Source organism: Mauremys reevesii, linkage group 14 (assembly GCF_016161935.1).
Source record: "Mauremys reevesii isolate NIE-2019 linkage group 14, ASM1616193v1, whole genome shotgun sequence".
NCBI classification, from domain to species: Eukaryota; Metazoa; Chordata; order Testudines; family Geoemydidae; genus Mauremys; species Mauremys reevesii.
This window is the reverse complement of record NC_052636.1, coordinates 23,041,396-23,059,360: the sequence shown is the minus strand read 5'-3', so window position 1 is coordinate 23,059,360 and position 17,965 is coordinate 23,041,396. Positions and strand designations below refer to the sequence as shown.

At 55.4% G+C, this 17,965-nt stretch overlaps 1 long non-coding RNA gene across 1 annotated transcript; it reads right to left on the bottom strand.

Annotated features, from left to right (window-relative positions):
- Positions 1-1,066: 1,066 nt before the first annotated feature.
- LOC120381682 lies at positions 1,067-3,520 on the bottom strand. The gene is made up of 3 exons (XR_005588132.1): positions 3,468-3,520; positions 3,204-3,311; positions 1,067-1,120 (listed from the first exon to the last, which is right to left on the bottom strand). It is a non-coding gene; the product is annotated as an uncharacterized LOC120381682 (long non-coding RNA).
- Positions 3,521-17,965: the final 14,445 nt, after the last annotated feature.

Below are 17,965 nucleotides of genomic sequence, written 5' to 3'. Positions count from 1 at the left end.
GGAGCTATTTGACACTGTGCGATACGGCTCCTGTGCTCTGTTCCCAAAGTGTTCTGCAGCAGAGGAGGGTCTCTGGTAGTGTGTGTGTGTGTCACTGGCATATTGGGGTGATGCTGAAACAGGACAGAGTAGAGGTGGCATTGGAGGGCTGGCGTGAACCTTAACTCTTCATTTCCCCTTCCAAGAACCGAGGGGACAGGAACCCTTACCCAGCGAGGTCACAGTCTCATAGTTCTCCTGCATGACATCCCAGTAGAGGGCTCTCTGAGCGGGGTCCAGCAGAGCCCACTCTTCCCTGGTGAAATGCACAGCCACCTCCTCGAAGGTCACCGGCCCCTGAAAGAGCAAGAGTCCAACACTCAGGACCTGCTGCTCCACTCACAGCCCCACTATTTGTGGCAGAGAGGAGTGAATCAAATGGAAGCTCTGGGTGGATCCCACTCAACAGAGTCCCACCCCACCCCGCTCAGAGTATCCAGCAAATACCAGGGTGAGGGACGAAGAGAGAGCCCCTTGTCTCTCCCAGCAGATCCATCACACACCTACCAGCCACCGACTGATACAGGAGATGGAGCCCCTAGCAGGGTCCAGGGAGAGCTCCCTGGTAGGAAGCCCAATAACCTCCCCATTGTGAGGAGCGGGATATGAAGGGAGAGGCAGCTCCAATAAGCCTGACTCATGGGAGCCCCCTTCATATCTCACAGCAGCCACTGGTTAGTGAGCTCAGGCTCCAGCACTGGGAGTCTGGTCAGTTTGACTAGCTCCATGTAGGTGGGCTATTTTCTTTCTTCACAAATTAGGGCATTTCCACCACCCAACCTCCTGGGTCTGTTCCTAGAATCTAGGGCACTTATTAAATACCTCCCAGCAGGTTTGCCACACCCTGGCCTCCTCCTTTCCCCACGCTGTGAATTTCCTGCCCCACTCCAACCTCCAAACCAGACTGTGCAAACCTTCCCATCTCCGGTGTATTTGCTCTCCCTCTCCTCCAGCAGGAACCCACCAGCAACCCCCCGATAATCCCTACCTGAGTTGGCTCCACTGCAGCCATTTCTCTTCCCTGTCCCACGCCAGGCTGGGATGAGCTGGAGGAAAACATGGACGCCATTCTGCAGCCTGTCTGGGGGAGAAGGGCAGTTGTGGGCGTTTCAGAACCGGTTTTAGTTAACTTCACATCAGAATTCCCCCAGGCCCCTTCCCTGCACACAGACACCCTAGATTCTGCCATGCTGGGAAATGCTCAATCTGTTTATTACAATGTAGACCTGGCCCCTCCTGCCATGCTAAGCCCAGACACATTTTTAACCTCCCTTCTCCCTCCCCTCACCCCCTAACAAAGTCTGTGAACACAAGGCTAGAAAAGAGCAGAACCAAAGGAGTCACTGTGGGGGATTCCCTCAGACACTGACCCCACGGCAGCCACACCCCAGCAGGGGGAATATGGAGTCAGGAACTGGCTTTTCCTCTGTCTGATCCTTGTTTTGTTCACTGGAAAGTGGTTCTGCCCAGGGATGCAGCAATACATGTGTCTGGGTGGAAATCTCTCCCCCCTCATTTCTCCCACTGCCCCTTTCAGTCTCTCCTTCCCCGTCCTCTCTCCCTGCCCCTCTGGCTGGGAAAGTCCCATTCCTGGGGGCTTTGCTCTCCCATGGCTGGATTTTCTCCTGGCAATTGCTAATGGGAGGAGAAATGAGGAGGGGCTGTTTGTGCAGAGTCACTTTCTTGCCAGACCCCAGCACTTTCCTTGAGGTCTGTCAGTTACCTGGAGACTCTGGCTCAGAATTTAGTATTAACAGGGCCCAGGGCTGCCCTAGGGGGCTAGGACCAGCTGGAGAAAGTCATCCCCTGGGCCGGGCAGAGAAGCAGCTTTAATTCAGGTCACTTTCCAGCACAGAACCCCACTGGGGGAGCAGCAGCTGCTAAGCCTGGTCTCCCAGATCACAGTGGAGGCTGCAGCGTCTGACCCAGGAAGCTGAACCCCAGTATCCTGAGCAGAGAGGGACAGAGCATCTGAGCAGCTTCCCTCCTTTAGCTCTCTGGGGAGAGCAGCTAATGAGAGCCCCTCCTCACAGGGAGAATTGCTGATTTCATTTGCCCCACTGTCCATCCGGAGTCACTCCTTGTCTTTCCATACAGTGACTCTGGATTAACATTGGTCTCAATGAAACCAGAGTTCAGAAAGAATGAGTCCAGAACAATGTGGAAGGGACCATTGTGCGGCAATGCTGACCCCCTTCCCACCTCCCTGATCCCCAGATCCAGGACAAGGACTGGACAATGGACTGGACAATCTAGGACAATGGAACTGGAAGTTCCTGCAGTTTTCAAGAGGGGAGAAAAGCAAAAATCTGTGATTTCACCTCACAGTGTCTGATAAGTGGCTAGAAAGTTATCACAGTGACTGGGCCTGGCCGGGGAGTGGCGGGCAGTGCTTGGAGCCATGATTTTGGCATAAGCTAATCAGGGAGAAGAAGTGAGGTCAGGAGCAGCCCACAGAGCCCCAGCCACTCCCCCCCTCAGATACTCCCTGGGACCCAGCCCCCAGAGTCCCTGGCCAGGGACCTCAGATACCCCTCAGAGCCCCACTGGCCAGAGAACCCCCACCAGATCTTCATTGCCAGGTTGGGAATCCGAAAGGGTTCCCCCCACCAAGAGACCCCAACAGCCAGAGACCCTCAAAAGGGACCCCCCCTACTGGGAACTCAGTCCCTCACTGCCTGCCTAGGATCCCCCCCCCTGCCCTCCAGCAGGATCTGCCCTGCCCTTTGCCTGGCACCCCCTCCTCCCCCCTGCGGGATCCCCTGATGCTTTACAGGGGCACCCGCTGGCCTAGCACCGGGGATTCTCCCCCCCACACACTCTGTGCACTGGGCACGGCAGCGATCCCCGGAGTCTGCGGGGGAAGCCCAGACAGAGCCCCTGGCACAGCACCAGGCTCCCTCTAACCCCCTGTCCCGCCTCCCCAAGAGACGCCCACCCCTGCTGTTCTGCAGCCAACAGGCCCCCAGCGATACCCACCTCCAGGACCCACAGCCTCAGGGCTGGGCACATCACACCCACCCCCTGAAACCCCAAATCTCCAGAACCCACCAACCTCACTAGGGTACCCCCTGCCCAGCCACCCAGAGGCCTCCCGCCACCACAATCCCCCTTCAGCTGCTATCTCCCCACACAGCCCCAGCCCCACCCAGCAACACTGTTACCTCACAGTGCCTGAGAAGTGGATAGAAAGTGACCACCGCCCCCTGCTGGCCAGTCACACAGGCAGAGGGAGCCCCGGGGGATGCTTCTTAAACAGGAGAATGGAAAACCTGGAGGGACAAAATAGGTAAGAAATGTCCATGCCTGTCACTAGCAAATAATGGCCACCCTGGATCCACCCCAGAGGTGGCTGCATCTTAGCACTGAGGGAAGCAACCCCTCACAGAGGCCATTTGTCATGGGGTTTGGGATACTTCTCAACTCACACTGCACTCAGAGTGACCTCCTCATCCCGTGCCAGCTGGAGAAAAGAAAAGGGTCCAGCCAACTCTCCCGTTACCAGCTGGGAACCACTGATCCCCAAACAGGGGGAGGCCTCTGGCTTTGATGGGTATTAAATATCTGGCTGGTCTCTTTCATCGGCAAACATTTTAACAGAGGTAAAGGAGGGAACAAATGATTCACAAAGGAGACGGGAAAGATGATCTCTGGGCAATTTAACCCCCTACAACATCCAGGATGGAGAAGAACTCAGGGCAACAGGTTCCCTCGAAGGAAGAAGTTGCTGGGATTTAGAAACACGGGGAACAGCCCCAAACCCGAGAGGATTTTTAACTGACATTTGATAATGAGATAGAAAGAGGCAAAACCTGAGCTTTGAGAGCAACGTTCAGAAATGAAAGAGAAAGGGTGGAAATCTGAGAGATTTTGGATCCATTTTGCAAATTATAGAGAGGAAAGTGGAAAATCAGAGGGATTTTATATCAGTTGTTGATAGGAGGTAAAATCTGAGTGTTTCACATCAATATTTGATAAATGAATAAAGAGGAAATGGGCAACATTTGCAAACATTTTATATCCAGGTTCAAGAATCTGAGAAAAGGTGTAAATCTGAGATTTTCTTGGTATTTTATAATTAGAGAGACAGGGGGACTCTCAGGGCATATTCAATTAGAAATAGACAACTAGAGAGAAGTGAGGCAAATGTTTAGGTTATTTTATATGAACCTTTGAGATTTGCACAGAAAATGTGTCACAAACTGCGTATTTGATAACATGAGAGAAAAACACCAAGATCTGAGGGGATTTTATATTGCTGTTAACGAACTAGTGGAAAAGGGGGACTGTTGAACTGGATTTTATACGACTGTCCAATACATAAACACAAAGTGATGGTTGCCCCACCCCCACCATTCCCATGGGCAGCAGGGAGCCCTTTGAGAAGCTTATTAAAGGGAGGGGACGGGGAGCTGAAAGGTCCCTGGATAAAGGAAGGGGGCAGCAGTGGGGGACGGGCGGGTGACTGGCAACTGATGGTTGGGGGCAACTGTGTTGGTAGTTAGGGGGCAACAACTGGGATTGGGAAACAGGGTCTGGGCAGTCCCCACGGGGGACACGTGCGCCTCCCTTCCAGTGATGAGCTGCTAAAATCTTAACAACCGGTTCCCTATAAAAAGTTCTGATTTAAGGGATGTGCCACAGTATGGATTTTTTGTACCAATAGGGTTACCATACGTCCATATTTTCCCGGGAGGAATTTTTAAAATTTACCACCCAGACAGCGATTTAAGAACCTAAAAGCCTGACATCTCTGAGAAAATAGAGCTGTATGTTAACCCGACCTACAGTTCTTTTTTACAAAGATGGGCCTGAACTAGAACTGAGCTCCATTTCCCATGTGTGGGTCCCCGCCACTCCCTGGGGTGTGCTAGGGTGACCACATGTCCCAATTTTATTGGGACAGTCTCAATTTTGGGGTCTTTTTCTTATCTAGGATCCTATTACCCCTCACCCTCTGTCCTGATTTTTCACACTCGTTGTCTGGTCACCCTCGGGTGTGCACATGTGGGGTCCCAGCTGCTCCCTGCCCCCCCCTCATTGAAGCAGGTGTGCAGGGTTAGTGCCCTGGGAACTGCAGGGCACCAGTGGCCATGGGGCTGGCTGCAGACAGGGGCGTGGGGCAGGGCTAGCTGGAGGCAGGGAGTGTGACACGGGATGGCTGCAACAGGAGCTGACTGTGGGCAGGTGGTGCAGACAGGCTGTGGCGGGGAAAGGGGCTGTGGCAGGGGTCGGGGGGTGGCAGGGGGCAGGGACTGTGGCAGGAGGCAAGGGGGTGGCAGGGGCTGTGGCAGGATGGATGGCAGGGGCTGGCTCTGGCCAGGGGTGCAGACAGGGGCTGGCTGGGGACAGGGGTGCAGACAGGGGTGCAGACAGGGGCTGGTTGGGGCTGGGGCAGGGGTGCAGACAGGGGCTGGGGCAGGGGTGCAATGGGGGTGGCAGGGCAGGGGTGCAGACAGCGGGCTGGGGGTGCAATGGGGGTGGCAGGGCAGAGGGTGCAATGGGGTGGCAGGGCAGGGGTGCAGACAGGGGCTGGGGTCAGGGGTGCAATGGGGGTGGCAGGGCAGCGGTGCAGACAGGGGCTGGGGGCAAGGCAGGGGTGTAATGGGGGCAAGGCAGGGGTGCAGGCAGGGGCTGGGGCAGGGGTGCAATGGGGGTGGCAGGGCAGGGGTGCAATGGGGCTGGGGTGCAATGGGGGTGGCAGGGCAGGGTGTGCAGACAGGGGCTGGGGGCAGGGCAGGGGCGCAATGGGGGTGGCAGGGCAGGGTGTGCAGACAGGGGCTGGGGGCAGGGGTGCAATGGGGGTGGCAGGGCAGGGGTGCAGACAGGGGCTGGGGCAGGGTGTGCAGACAGGGGCTGGGGCAGGGGTGCAATGGGGGTGGCAGGGCGGGGGTGCAGACAGGGGCTGGGGGTAGGGCAGGGGTTCAATGGGGGCAGGGCAGGGGTGCAATGGGGGTGGCAGGGCAGGGAGTGCAGACAGGGGCTGGGGGTAGAGCAGGGGTGCAGACGGGGCTGGGGCAGGCAGGGGTGCAGACAGGGGCTGGGGGCAGGGTGCAATGGGGTGGTAGGGCAGGGGTGCAATGGGGTGGCAGGGCAGGGGTGCAGACAGGAGCTGGGGGCAGGGCAGGGGTGCAATGGGGGTGGCAGGGCAGGGGTGCAATGGGGTGGCAGGGCAGGGGTGCAGACAGGGGCTGGGGGCAGGGCAGGGGTGCAATGGGGGCAGGGCAGGGGTGCAGACAGGGGTTGGGGGCAGGGCAGGGGTGCAATGGGGCTGGGGCAGGGCAGGGGTGCAATGGGGTGGCAGGGGTGCAGACAGGGGCTGGGGCAGGGCAGGGGTGCAATGGGGGCAGGGCAGGGGTGCAGACAGGGGCTGGGGCAGGACAGGGGTGCAATGGGGGCAGGGCAGGGGTGCAGACAGGGCTGGGCACAGGGTGCAATGGGGGTGGCAGGGCAGGGGTGCAGACAGGGGCTGGGGGCAGGGCAGGGGTGCAATGGGGGTGGCAGGGCAGGGGTGCAGACAGGGGCTGGGGGCAGGGGTGCAGACAGGGGCTGGGGCAGGGCAGGGGTGCAGACAGGGGCTGGGGGCAGGGCAGGGGTGCAGACAGGGGCTGGGGCAGGGCACAGGGTGCAATGGGGGTGGCAGGGCAGGGGTGCAATGGGTGGCAGGGCAGGGGTGCAATGGGGTGGCAGGGCAAGGGGTGGAGACAGGGCTGGGGGCAGGGCAGGGGGTGCAATGGGGGTGGCAGGGCAGGGGTGCAATGGGGTGGCAGGGCAGGGGTGCAATGGGGTGGCAGGGCAGGGGTGCAGACAGGGGCTGGGGGCATGGCAGGGGTGCAATGGGGTGGCAGGGCAGGGGTGCAGACAGGGGCTGGGGTGCAATGGGGGTGGCAGGGCAGGGGTGCAGACAGGGGCTGGGGCAGCAGTGTGCAGACAGGGGCTGGGGTGCAATGGGGTGGCAGGGCGGGGTGCAGACAGGGGCTGGGGTAGGGCAGGGGTTCAATGGGGCAGGGCAGGGGTGCAATGGGGGTGGCAGGGCAGGGAGTGCAGACAGGGGCTGGGGGTAGGGCAGGGGGTGCAGACGGGGCTGGGGGCAGGCAGGGGGTGCAGACAGGGGCTGGGGGCAGGGGGTGCAATGGGGGTGGTAGGGCAGGGGGTGCAATGGGGTGGCAGGGCAGGGGTGCAGACAGGGGCTGGGGGCAGGGCAGGGGTGCAATGGGGGTGGCAGGGCAGGGGTGCAATGGGGGGTGGCAGGGCAGGGGGTGCAGACAGGGGCGGGGGGCAGGGCAGGGGGTGCAATGGGGGGTGGCAGGGCAGGGGGTGCAGACAGGGGCTGGGGGAAGTGCAGGGGGTGCAATGGGGGGTGGGGCAGGGCAGGGGGTGCAATGGGGGTGGCAGGGGTGCAGACAGGGGCTGGGGGCAGGGCAGGGGTGCAATGGGGGCAGGGCAGGGGTGCAGACAGGGGCTGGGGGCAGGACAGGGGTGCAATGGGGGCAGGGCAGGGGTGCAGACAGGGGCTGGGGGCAGGGCACAGGGTGCAATGGGGGTGGCAGGGCAGGGGTGCAGACAGGGCTGGGGCAGGGGTGCAATGGGGGTGGCAGGGCAGGGGTGCAATGGGGTGGCAGGGCAGGGGTGCAGACAGGGGCTGGGGGCAGGGCAGGGGTGCAATGGGGGTGGCAGGGCAGGGGTGCAGACAGGGGCTGGGGCAGGGCACAGGGTGCAATGGGGGTGGCAGGGCAGGGGTGCAATGGGGTGGCAGGGCAGGGGTGCAATGGGGGTGGCAGGGCAGGGGTGCAGACAGGGCTGGGGCAGGGCAGGGGTGCAATGGGGGTGGCAGGGCAGGGGTGCAATGGGGTGGCAGGGCAGGGGTGCAATGGGGTGGCAGGGCAGGGGTGCAGACAGGGGCTGGGGCAGGGCAGGGGTGCAATGGGGTGGCAGGGCAGGGGTGCAGACAGGGGCAGGGGTGCAATGGGGGGTGGCTGCGGCGGGGGGGGCAGGGCAGGGGCTGGGGGCAGGGCAGGGGGTGCAGACGGGGGCTGGGGGCAGGGCAGGGGGTGCAATGGGGGGTGGCTGTGGCAGGGGGTGCAATGGGGTGGCAGGGCAGGGGTGCAGACGGGGCTGGGGGCAGGGCAGGGGTGCAATGGGGGGTGGCTGTGGCAGGGGGGTGCAATGGGGTGGCAGGGCAGGGGGTGCAATGGGGGGTGGCAGGGCAGGGGGTGCAGACAGGGGGCTCTGGGCGGGGGAGGGGCGCAGACACTCACACGGGGGGGGGCTGGGAGCAGCAGGACGCAGCCGGGCACCCACCAGGCAGCAGCAGGAGCCCCAGGGCCAGAGCTCCAAAGAGCAGCAGCAGCAGCAGGGCCAGGAGGCAGCTCACGTGGCTCCCGCAGCGCAGCGCCCCCCGGCGGCCGGGAGGAGGAATTGCACCTTCCCAGCCAGAGCCCATCCAAGCGACCCGGCTCCAGCTCCCCCTGCCCCCTGCCCTGGCAGAGACCCGGCACCTCCTAGAAGATCAGGGCTGGAAGGGACCTCAGGAGGTGTCTAGCCCAACCACCTGCTCAAAGCAGGGCCAATCCCCAACTAAATCCCCAAATGGCCCCCGCAAGGAGTCAGCTCCCAGCCCTGGGTTTAGCAGGCCAGTGCTCCAACCACTGAGCCATCCCACCCCCACTCCAGGGGCAGCCATGTGCTGGGGAATGACTCAGGGCAACAATTTCCCACCTAAACAAGGACAAATCGCTGCAGATCAAATGGGTGGGAAAATGCCCCTCACTAGAGAAGATTTTAAACTGACGTTTGAGACTCATGGGGAGAACGGGGGACATCGGGGGAGAGGGGAGAGCTGATCATTGGAGGATGGGGAATCGCCCCAGATTTTATAGCCCGTGTGAGACACTGAGCGAGAAAAGGGGCAGAACTGGAGAGAATTTGTATCGGGGGCGAGAGGCACAAACAGAGGACGGATCCAATTAACCCCCTCCCCTTCGCCCGCCCACCACTCCCCGGGAATTTCCTGGCTGCACAGAGACAGTTCAACCCCCCCCCCGCGTCCCACTGACCCCCCCCCCACAACTCCAGCTTCTCCCCTCCCTGCCTGACACCCCCCATCTCCCCCCACACCACAGGGGATCCACCCACCAGGCCCCAGTCTCTGCCCCCCAAATCCCACTGGGGCTGAGGCAGCTCTGAGGCTTCTCCCAGGTTCCCTGGGGCAGAGTCACTTTCCTGCCCAGCCCCAGTGCCCCGGGGTCTCTCACTCCCGGGGCTCCGTGGGAGGCTGGACACCAGGAATGCAGGACGGCAGGAATGGGGGTGACAGGCCTCCTGTGCCTCAGTCTCACGGCGGGACCCAGGGGGCTCGTCACTCTCCGGCTCGGGAGCGCTGGGAAGACCCGACCGTGGAGGGGCCGTCGCTGGGGGGGGGCGGCCCCACGCAGGCGCTGAGCACGTCCTTATATCACTTCTGTGGCGGGAAAAGTGCTGAGGAGATGGAACGCTGAGGGCTGGTTTTGGCGGGAAAAACCGGTTTGGACTGGTTTGAGCCTGTCCCCTGATGGTAAACAAGTCCCCTCTCAGAGCTGGAGTCCAGGGGTCAATAGTTCATATGCTCCAGATTGGATCTTATTTTAAAGCCAGTGATTTACTTCATAAACATCTTATTAACCAACTAATGGAACCTATTGAACAGTTTATACTTCTCACACCTAACAAAGCGATAAAAAAAAGAGCACAGACAAACCTTGTCAGTAACGGCTAATGTCCCAGCTGGGAAGCACGTGAGCTTGTTGCAGAGCTGCTGCTCAGGGACGGGAACCTCCTGGCACCCAGCCTCCACAATCACTCAGGCTGCACTTTCTGCATGACTAGGTGCTGGCTGAGGGGGGCGTGGGAATTGGCGGCCTCTGCTGCAGGTGATGGGAATCGCAGGTATTTAAAGCCATGGCCTAGAGGAGGGAAGTGCCTAACCGCAGAGTCTGCAGCTGCCTAGGGCCAGCGCTGAGGATTTAGAGTCCCTAGTGCTGCCGTTGCAAGGTTCAAGCAGGCTCAGCCCTGGCATTGCCACCCCTCCTGCGGCTAGTAGCTGCAGCTGGCTACGGCTGGCCTCTGGGAACTGGCCCCATGGCTGTAGCCAGAGAAGCTACAAGTGGCTCTGTGACTACTGGGGCCATTAAGCTAGAGCAGATACAGACACTGGAGTTCACCTCAAGGAACAGAGGTCACCAGTAGGACAGGAATGTCAGGGGGAGCAGGGAAAGAGGGAGCAGGTCAGGCTGGCAGAGGGAGCTTCCAGCTGGGTGGGAGCATGTCCAAAGTGGAAAGGAAACAAGTATGGGGAGAGGTGGTGGTGACCAGGTAGCAGACTAGCATGTAGATGGGAGCAGAGGGAGAGAGGCTGGTGGCTTCAGATTCCCAAGGGCTAAGTCCTGACCTTGGGGAGATGGTGTTTGCAGGTGGCTGGCTCACATGGCAGGATGGGGGCTGAGGGGGGGATCTGTCAGAACTGATCAGGTGTCTGCTGGCTTTAGAACTCTGAGCTGAGACTAGGACCACATGCCGTGACTGGTGACATGGGGGGTACTGGAGACATGGCTAGAGAAGGTCTGAATGAGGAAGGAGATAAATCTGTGGGGAGTTTCCTTGGTCACTATGAAAGTTCTGCTCACTGTGGACACTGGTAAACCCACTGGGTGCACAGCTCAATAAGAAAACCCGGGGGCTGAGGGAGCTGTGTATGGCAATGCGTAGAGTCATGTAGGGGTGTGTGATCAAAATGAAAAATGTCTCTGAGGTTCAGTACCGGGTATGCTATGGCACCAATGGCACTGCCCCACCAGGACCATACTCAGAGCCCACAGTGACTACATAGGGGCCTACAAATATGTTTGGTACCAGGACCCAGAGAAGGTTAATCCGGCCCTGACTGCCTGAGCACTATTTCAGCCCCACATTTTTGGGTGGACCTCCCACAGTGGGAGCTGCAGAGCACTCCCCCGCAACACACACACACACACACCCCTCCCTCCCGGTGTTGGGAGGGGAACAGGAGAAAGAACAAAATAAGCAAGAGAAGAAGAGAAAGGAGGGAGGGAGGGATGGAGGAAAAGGTGAAACAAAAAGGACAAACCCTAATGTCCCCAGTGATTCTAAGGGACAAAATCCCAGGTGCGCAATAAAATTCTGCCTCTTTAAGCTCGTGTTTCCCATGCCTAGAATTCAAGTCTCACCAGATGGATCAGACTGAACAGGTTTCAAACCTCCAGGAGGCTCTTACCTTCTAAACAGGGACGGCTGTTTTCTAGTAAAATCACTGAAAGGGAAGAAGAAAACTCGAAAGAGGTTCCTCCTGGCGCTCACGTCCGTGAACCCGAATACTCCCTCAGTCCTCAAAGAGAGACCTGGAGAAGGAGACTTGCTGGAGCAAAGCCACAGGGGTCTCTGAGGTTTCCCTGGCCCCTCGCCCCGGTCCTGCCTGGCTGATGTCAGCATCTCTCTGTGAGGTCACCACCTCCCCACCACCTTGGACCAATAGTCTGAGGTCCTGCAAAAGGCCTTTGTGATGTCACTGCCACACCCCTCCCTTGCTGGGCTAATGTCCTGCCCCTGGCCAGGCACTTTGGAGGTTTGAGCTGCTCCCTGTGGATCACCCCACTCAAGGAGCGTTCGTTCTAGGCAGCAAGCCGGCTAGACAGGGAAACATCAGATGCTGCTCCCAATGCTACACTCAGTTTTTCAGAAATGAGTCAACTTTATGGCCAGAAGAGACCATTACAGCATCTAATCTGACCCCCTGCATATCACAGGCCTCCTGTAGGACACAAGAGCTACTTTTGGGGCAAACACATTCCAGAAAGGCATCTAGTCTTCATGAAATGACATCAAGAGATGGAGAATCCATCACTTTACTTGGTAGCTTGTTCCTGTGGTGAATCATCCTCACTGTTGAATATTTGTGCCTTAGATGTAATATGAATTTGTCTCTTTTCACCTTCCAGCCATTGGGTCTTGTTATGCCTTTCTCTGCTCGCTTCAAGAGCCCTTTAATACCCAATCTTTTCTCTCCATTAAGGCACTTCAGCACTTCAATTAAGTCACCTTTCAATCTTCTTTTGATAAGCTAAACAGGTTGAGCTCTTTCCATAGCTCACTAGAAGGCATTTTTCTCCAGCCCTCAGATCATTTGGTGGCTCTTTGCTGCCCCAGCTCCAATTTCACTGATGCCATGTCACCTCCTGTGACATTATTGACATAATCTGTAACCATATAGATCACCGTTGCGACCGCTGTTCTATATTCGAAGCCAATATTGTAGAAAGGCTGTTGTGTAAGGGGTCTATGGAGAGGTTCTGATTGGCTGATTATAATTATGCTATCTCTAACTGTGTATCATTTTTGTAGTTGATGTTATGAATATTGGCTCTATGCTGCCCGTATTTCAAACTTGTGCTCTGCTTCCAGGGAACACCCCAGCCAGACAAGTTGGTGTCAGTTCTGCCTAGCCTGCTTGATGGCCCATTACGGACCATCAGCTCTACAATCAACCCACTGATAAAAGGCAGATACACCTTGTGACTCAGCAAGCTATGCAAGGACCTGCCTATGCACAGAACTCTAAGGTTTTTCTATGCCATGTGCTTAGGGAGATGTATTTTCCATGCCCTGGTTCCTCGCTGACCCAGGGAGAACAAAGGAACACGAGAACAAAAACCTTCCCCCACAGATTTGAAAGTATTTTCTTCCCTAATTGGTCCTTTTGGTCATGTGCCAACCAGGTTATCTGAGCTTTTTAACCCTTTACAGGGTATTTTATGCTACCTGTAGCTATACGTTTATGACACCCTGTAAATAGCAATCTGCAGAATCTGATTCTGAGAAAGGGCAGGATGAAGGGAAGTGGCTTCAGCAGATTTACTGAGCATGCTCAGTTCATGTGAGCATGCTCAGTGCACCATAAGTAGCAAATTCCTACACACAGCAGTTTCTCACACTGCACCTGAGGCAGCATGAGGCAGGGGCTCCATCGCTGTCCAGACCCCACCCAAGAGCAGATCTCCAGGGGCTGCGAGACCCTCAGCTTCTGGGACCTGTGTGTGGAGTCTCTCTTCTGCCCACCCAGGGCTGCCCCTGGGGTCCCTCTGGCCCCTGGTGCCTGCGGCCCTTGGCCAGGGGCAGCAGAGCCTGGGACTGGGTCCAGCTGGAGAAAGTCCCCACCTCGGATGGGCACAGAAAGTGCTTCAGTGAACGTCTGTCTTTGGAGCAGCCCCTCTGGCGCCGCAGCAGCAGCCCAGAGCTCAGCCCCGGCTCCCAGCACACACTGGAGGCAGCAGCACCAGCAGTGTCTGGTACCTTACAAAGCCCAGCCACCAGGAGCTGCCCCACGGCTCTTTTCCTTGTTTTTCCTGCTTCCTTCCTACCAGCCCCCCACTGCTCCAGCCCCTTCCTGGCTCCTTCAAGCCCAACCCAGGCTGCAGCTGCCGCACTCACCGGGCCAGGGACTGTCTGAGGTGGGAACTAGCCCCATCTCTGCTGCTCCTCCTGCCCCTGTGTGTCCCAGAGCCACTGCAGGGACCGACCCCCACCCAGGCTCTCGCTCCTATTAGCACTCGCAGGGGCCAATCCAGCTACGGGAGAGTGAGCGCCCCTGGGAGCAGGGAAGTGACCAAGTCTCCCTGCCAGAGGGTGGGGGAGGAGGAAGAAAGGGAAAGAGGAAAGATTTAAAGGGGATAAGGAGAAATAAGTGGGGAAAGCAGCACCCAGCTCTTTTCTACTGCATCACCCCTGAGCAGATTGCTCCTGAGCTCTGGGTAAGTAGCCCCCAGGGTCTCCCATATCCCCCTGCTCCCAAGGCAATGCACATAGGGAGCTCCTTCCTGCCAGGCGTGATTACAAGTAGGTGTAGGTGTCACCCTTATGCCATGATTGGAGAAAGACAGCAAAGCTTGGGAACACGCGTCTGTATTTCCAGTCCAGTGTGACAATACCGGCTCCAGGAGGGGTTTGTTCTCTGCTCCTGCTGGATGGGCACAGAATGGGGCAGCAACAGGTCTGTGTCAGTTTCTGTTGCTTCACGTTCCTTAACTTAGAACAGTGTGAAATGAAGAAAATGGAGATTGAATTAAAGGGAAATATACAAAGAAAAGTTCCAGCCTCCGTTGCTTATTGAAAGAAATGACTCAATTTCCCAGTTACAGGTTTTATTAACATGAACAAATAATCCCAAGAGCACATGTCACTAAGGCTAAATGACTATAGACACCACTCCACTAAGGGTTAAACAACACAGTGATAAAGTTCAGGTCAAATCAGGAAATCAGTGAGTTAACAAGGATATTGCGCTGGAATCAAGTCATCAATTTAGTCCAACCATCAGATTAATACAGCAGAAAAACCAACCCCTATAAATCCTGAAAGAGGAACCCAAGAAGGCAGGTGCACATTTAGTGATGCCGAAACCCCAATCAGAGATTTTGACCCAGGCCTTGCAACCCAGATTTACCCACCTGAATATTTCAATACCGAAACCAAATCATTGCTGACATTTAACCCACAACCTCAACACTAATTAGTTTTCTCCTTAGATTTCACTATTATGTAGCTAATACTTCTCTTCACCCTCTCGCCCCAAAATACATACAGACCTTAAGAGACACATTAGTAAAAGAATTCAAACAGCTCTCGCTGAACAATACGTATCTGACCGCTCAATTCCTTGCAATGCTTGTACAGGTGAGGAGCATGCATTCTGTCATTTCATAGGGCAGGGTTTTAAGGCTATTAAGATTTGGGGAACTATTCTTCCTAGCATCTTCCCATTGTAGATTTCAGAGGTGTTCACACCCTCACCGAGCCGCACTGTTACACCCCAATCGAATCGAAAGACTGGGAGTTCTCCAACTTCATAAAAAGAAAGACAAAAAATAGAAAAAGGAACAAAACGTTTCTAAGATAATAAGGGGTTGGATCTCTGCACCTCTCGGGCTTTGGATTCGCCCGGAGTAGGAACTGTAGCTGCAGTTTAGCAACCAGGTACTGGCATAGATTTCCTTTCTCTCAAGTTCAGGGCATGACCTATGTCTCATTCTCTCTGTCTCCCATCGGGTGATGGGACCGTGAGTGAGAATGAGGAGGGGAAACCCCAGCAGGAAGATGCTGAGGAATTAGAACCACCTGTGCTCTATTTTCACAGACTTTGGACTCAGCATTCAAGTATCCTGCAGTCTGAACTTCGCATCTGATACATTCCCTCATTGGCTACCATTGTTTGGCCAGCAGGGAAGTGCTTCTTGTCAACAAGGCAGCCAGATTGGGACCCGTAGGCATGGAATGGCTCTGAAGGAATCAGCTGTTTCTCTCTGTGCTTCATCTAACTTTGGAGCCAGATGGTAAAAGACAGTTGTGCCCAGTTTAATCATGGCGTCCTTTAGGAATGTGATCAATGCCACTTAACTAGGGAGCAGGATTCTAAAAACACCACAGCTTCCATCTCTGGGGTGAAAATCAAACACTAGTACCTGCAATTTCTACCTGAGTTCTTGTGAAATCTTTGACCTTACTTGGAGTAATTTTACACTTCTCTGGCGTAGAATTCTTCACTAACCGCACAACAGATCAGTAGCGACAGTGAGGTACAACTGCCCCAACTATGCCCTTTTATTTCTTTAATCTGGTGGCACAGATTTAAATTAGGGACTAAATTCAGGTGCAACTTAGAATCCCTGTAAGACAACAAATGTCAGGTCTCTATTAAAAATAGGTATCTTTCTGCAGCTATAGCACATTCAACACGGATTTCATTTTCTACACATTTGCAGCATCTCCCAGGGGTGAGCTGATGAGAAAAGTCACTTCCATTTTTCCCATCTCTACCTAGATAGGGATTCTATTTCCCAAATAATAGGCAACATGCAGCTAATGAGGAAGGAGATCTCTTCAGGAGCCACTTCCTGCAGGGCCTGGGCCACAACGGCTTTGGGAGCCCAATGCATGGGTACTTTGTTTAATTACAAGTTATTTATGAGGGAATCCTCTTCCCAGTCCTTTAGAAAAAAGATTGACCTAACCAACTGCACAACAGGGGGATTGGGATGGTGATGGGGAATCCCTCTGACTTACCCTATCTCCTTCTATTGTTACAGAGGGTAAAATGACATTTTCCCCTATCCCTGCCCTGTTCCTGCTCTTTGTTATAGTTCAATATAGTTTAAGTGTGGAAAATGTTAGTAAAAATATCTGCTCTCCAGCACAACCTGCAGCAACATCAGAGCAACGGGGAATGAAACAATTTGTTCCCAAAGGGGGAACTCGATGACTAACAATTGCTGTGAAATGGGGGAACAGTATAACCGTGATGCTCAGGGTTTGTTTAGACTAGGGAAAGTGATGGAGTTTAGGTCAGGACAAGGGGGAAGCTAATGCCAACCACTGCACCTGGGCTGCATCTGCACAACAACTCTAATTGTCTTTCTATACCAAGATCACTAACTTGAGCAGCCAACGCCATGTACAGCCCTAGTGGCTGTCAGGCACAGGTAGTTTTTGCCTCAGTGTAGCTTGTTGGGTATCAAACCTCTCTCCCACCTGGAGCTGATGGAGCTTGGCTGTTCTCAGTGGTAGCAGATGACAGAACAAGGAGCAATGGTCTCACGTTGCAGTGGGAGCCATCTAGGTTGGATATTAGGAAACTAATTTTGCTAAGGTGGTGGTGAAGCACTGGAATGGGTTACCTAGGGATGTGGTGGAATCTCCATCCTGAGAGATTTTTAAGGCCTGGCTTGACAAAGCCTGGCTGGGTTGATTTAGTTGGGGTTGGTCCTGATTTCAGCAGGAGAATGGACTAGATACCTCCTGAGGTCCCTTCCAACCCTGATATTCTATGGTTCTATGACATACACTCCTACGACTCAATAGAAAAGATCATAGGACTGACCCCAAAGAAGGGTGAGCTGGAAAAGGCAGAAGCAGGCAACTCATCTGGGGGAGCTGAGCTACTACGGTGAAGGTGGTGCAAAGATCACTATGTGGGAATTAGCAAATGTGATTTAAAAAAAAAATCTTTGCTCAGCCCTAGTCAAGGCATTTATTACAGTTCTCTCTTACGTGGATTTTCTGATGCCTGATAAGGTGTGAGCTCCAATTGAAACTTTTCCCACACTCAGAGCATCCATAAGGTTTCTCACCTGTGTGGATTCTCCTGTGTGTGATAAGGTGTGAGCTCCAATTGAAGCGTTTCCCGCACTCGGAGCATGTATAGGGCATCTCCCCTGTGTGGATTCTCTGATGTGATATGAGGGCTGAACTATCAGTGAAGCGTTTCCCGCACTCAAAGCATGTGTAGGGCGTCTCTCCTGTGGATTCTAAGATGTGTGATAAGGTGTGAGCACCGACTAAAGCTTTTCCCACACTCAGAGCACGTGTAGGGTCTCTCTCCTGTGTGAATTCGCTGATGTGAGATGAGGGTTGAACTATCAATGAAGTGTTTCCCACACTCAGAACATCCATAAGGTTTCTCACCTGTGTGGATTCTCCGATGTGTGATAAGGGCAGAGCTTTGATTGAAACATTTCCCGCACTCGGAGCACATGTAGGGTCTCTCTCCTCTGTGTATTCTCTGATGAGTGACAAGGTCTGAGCTCCCATTGAAGCTTTTCCCACACTCGTGGCATGTGTAGCGTGTCTCTTCCAAGTTGATTCTCTCGTGTGGGATAAGGTCTGAGAGACTACTTAAGTTTTCTTCTGACCTCTGCTGAGTCTCACAGGCTGTTTCTTTTTCTGGGAGTGCACAACTCCCAGAAACATTCCCTTTGGATCTTCCTGACAACGTTCCATGTGGTTCTACTTGCTCAGCATCTTCCTGCTGGGGTTTCTGCTCCTCATTCTCACTCACCATCCCAACACCTGATGGGAGACAGAGAGAATCCAGACATAGGTCACT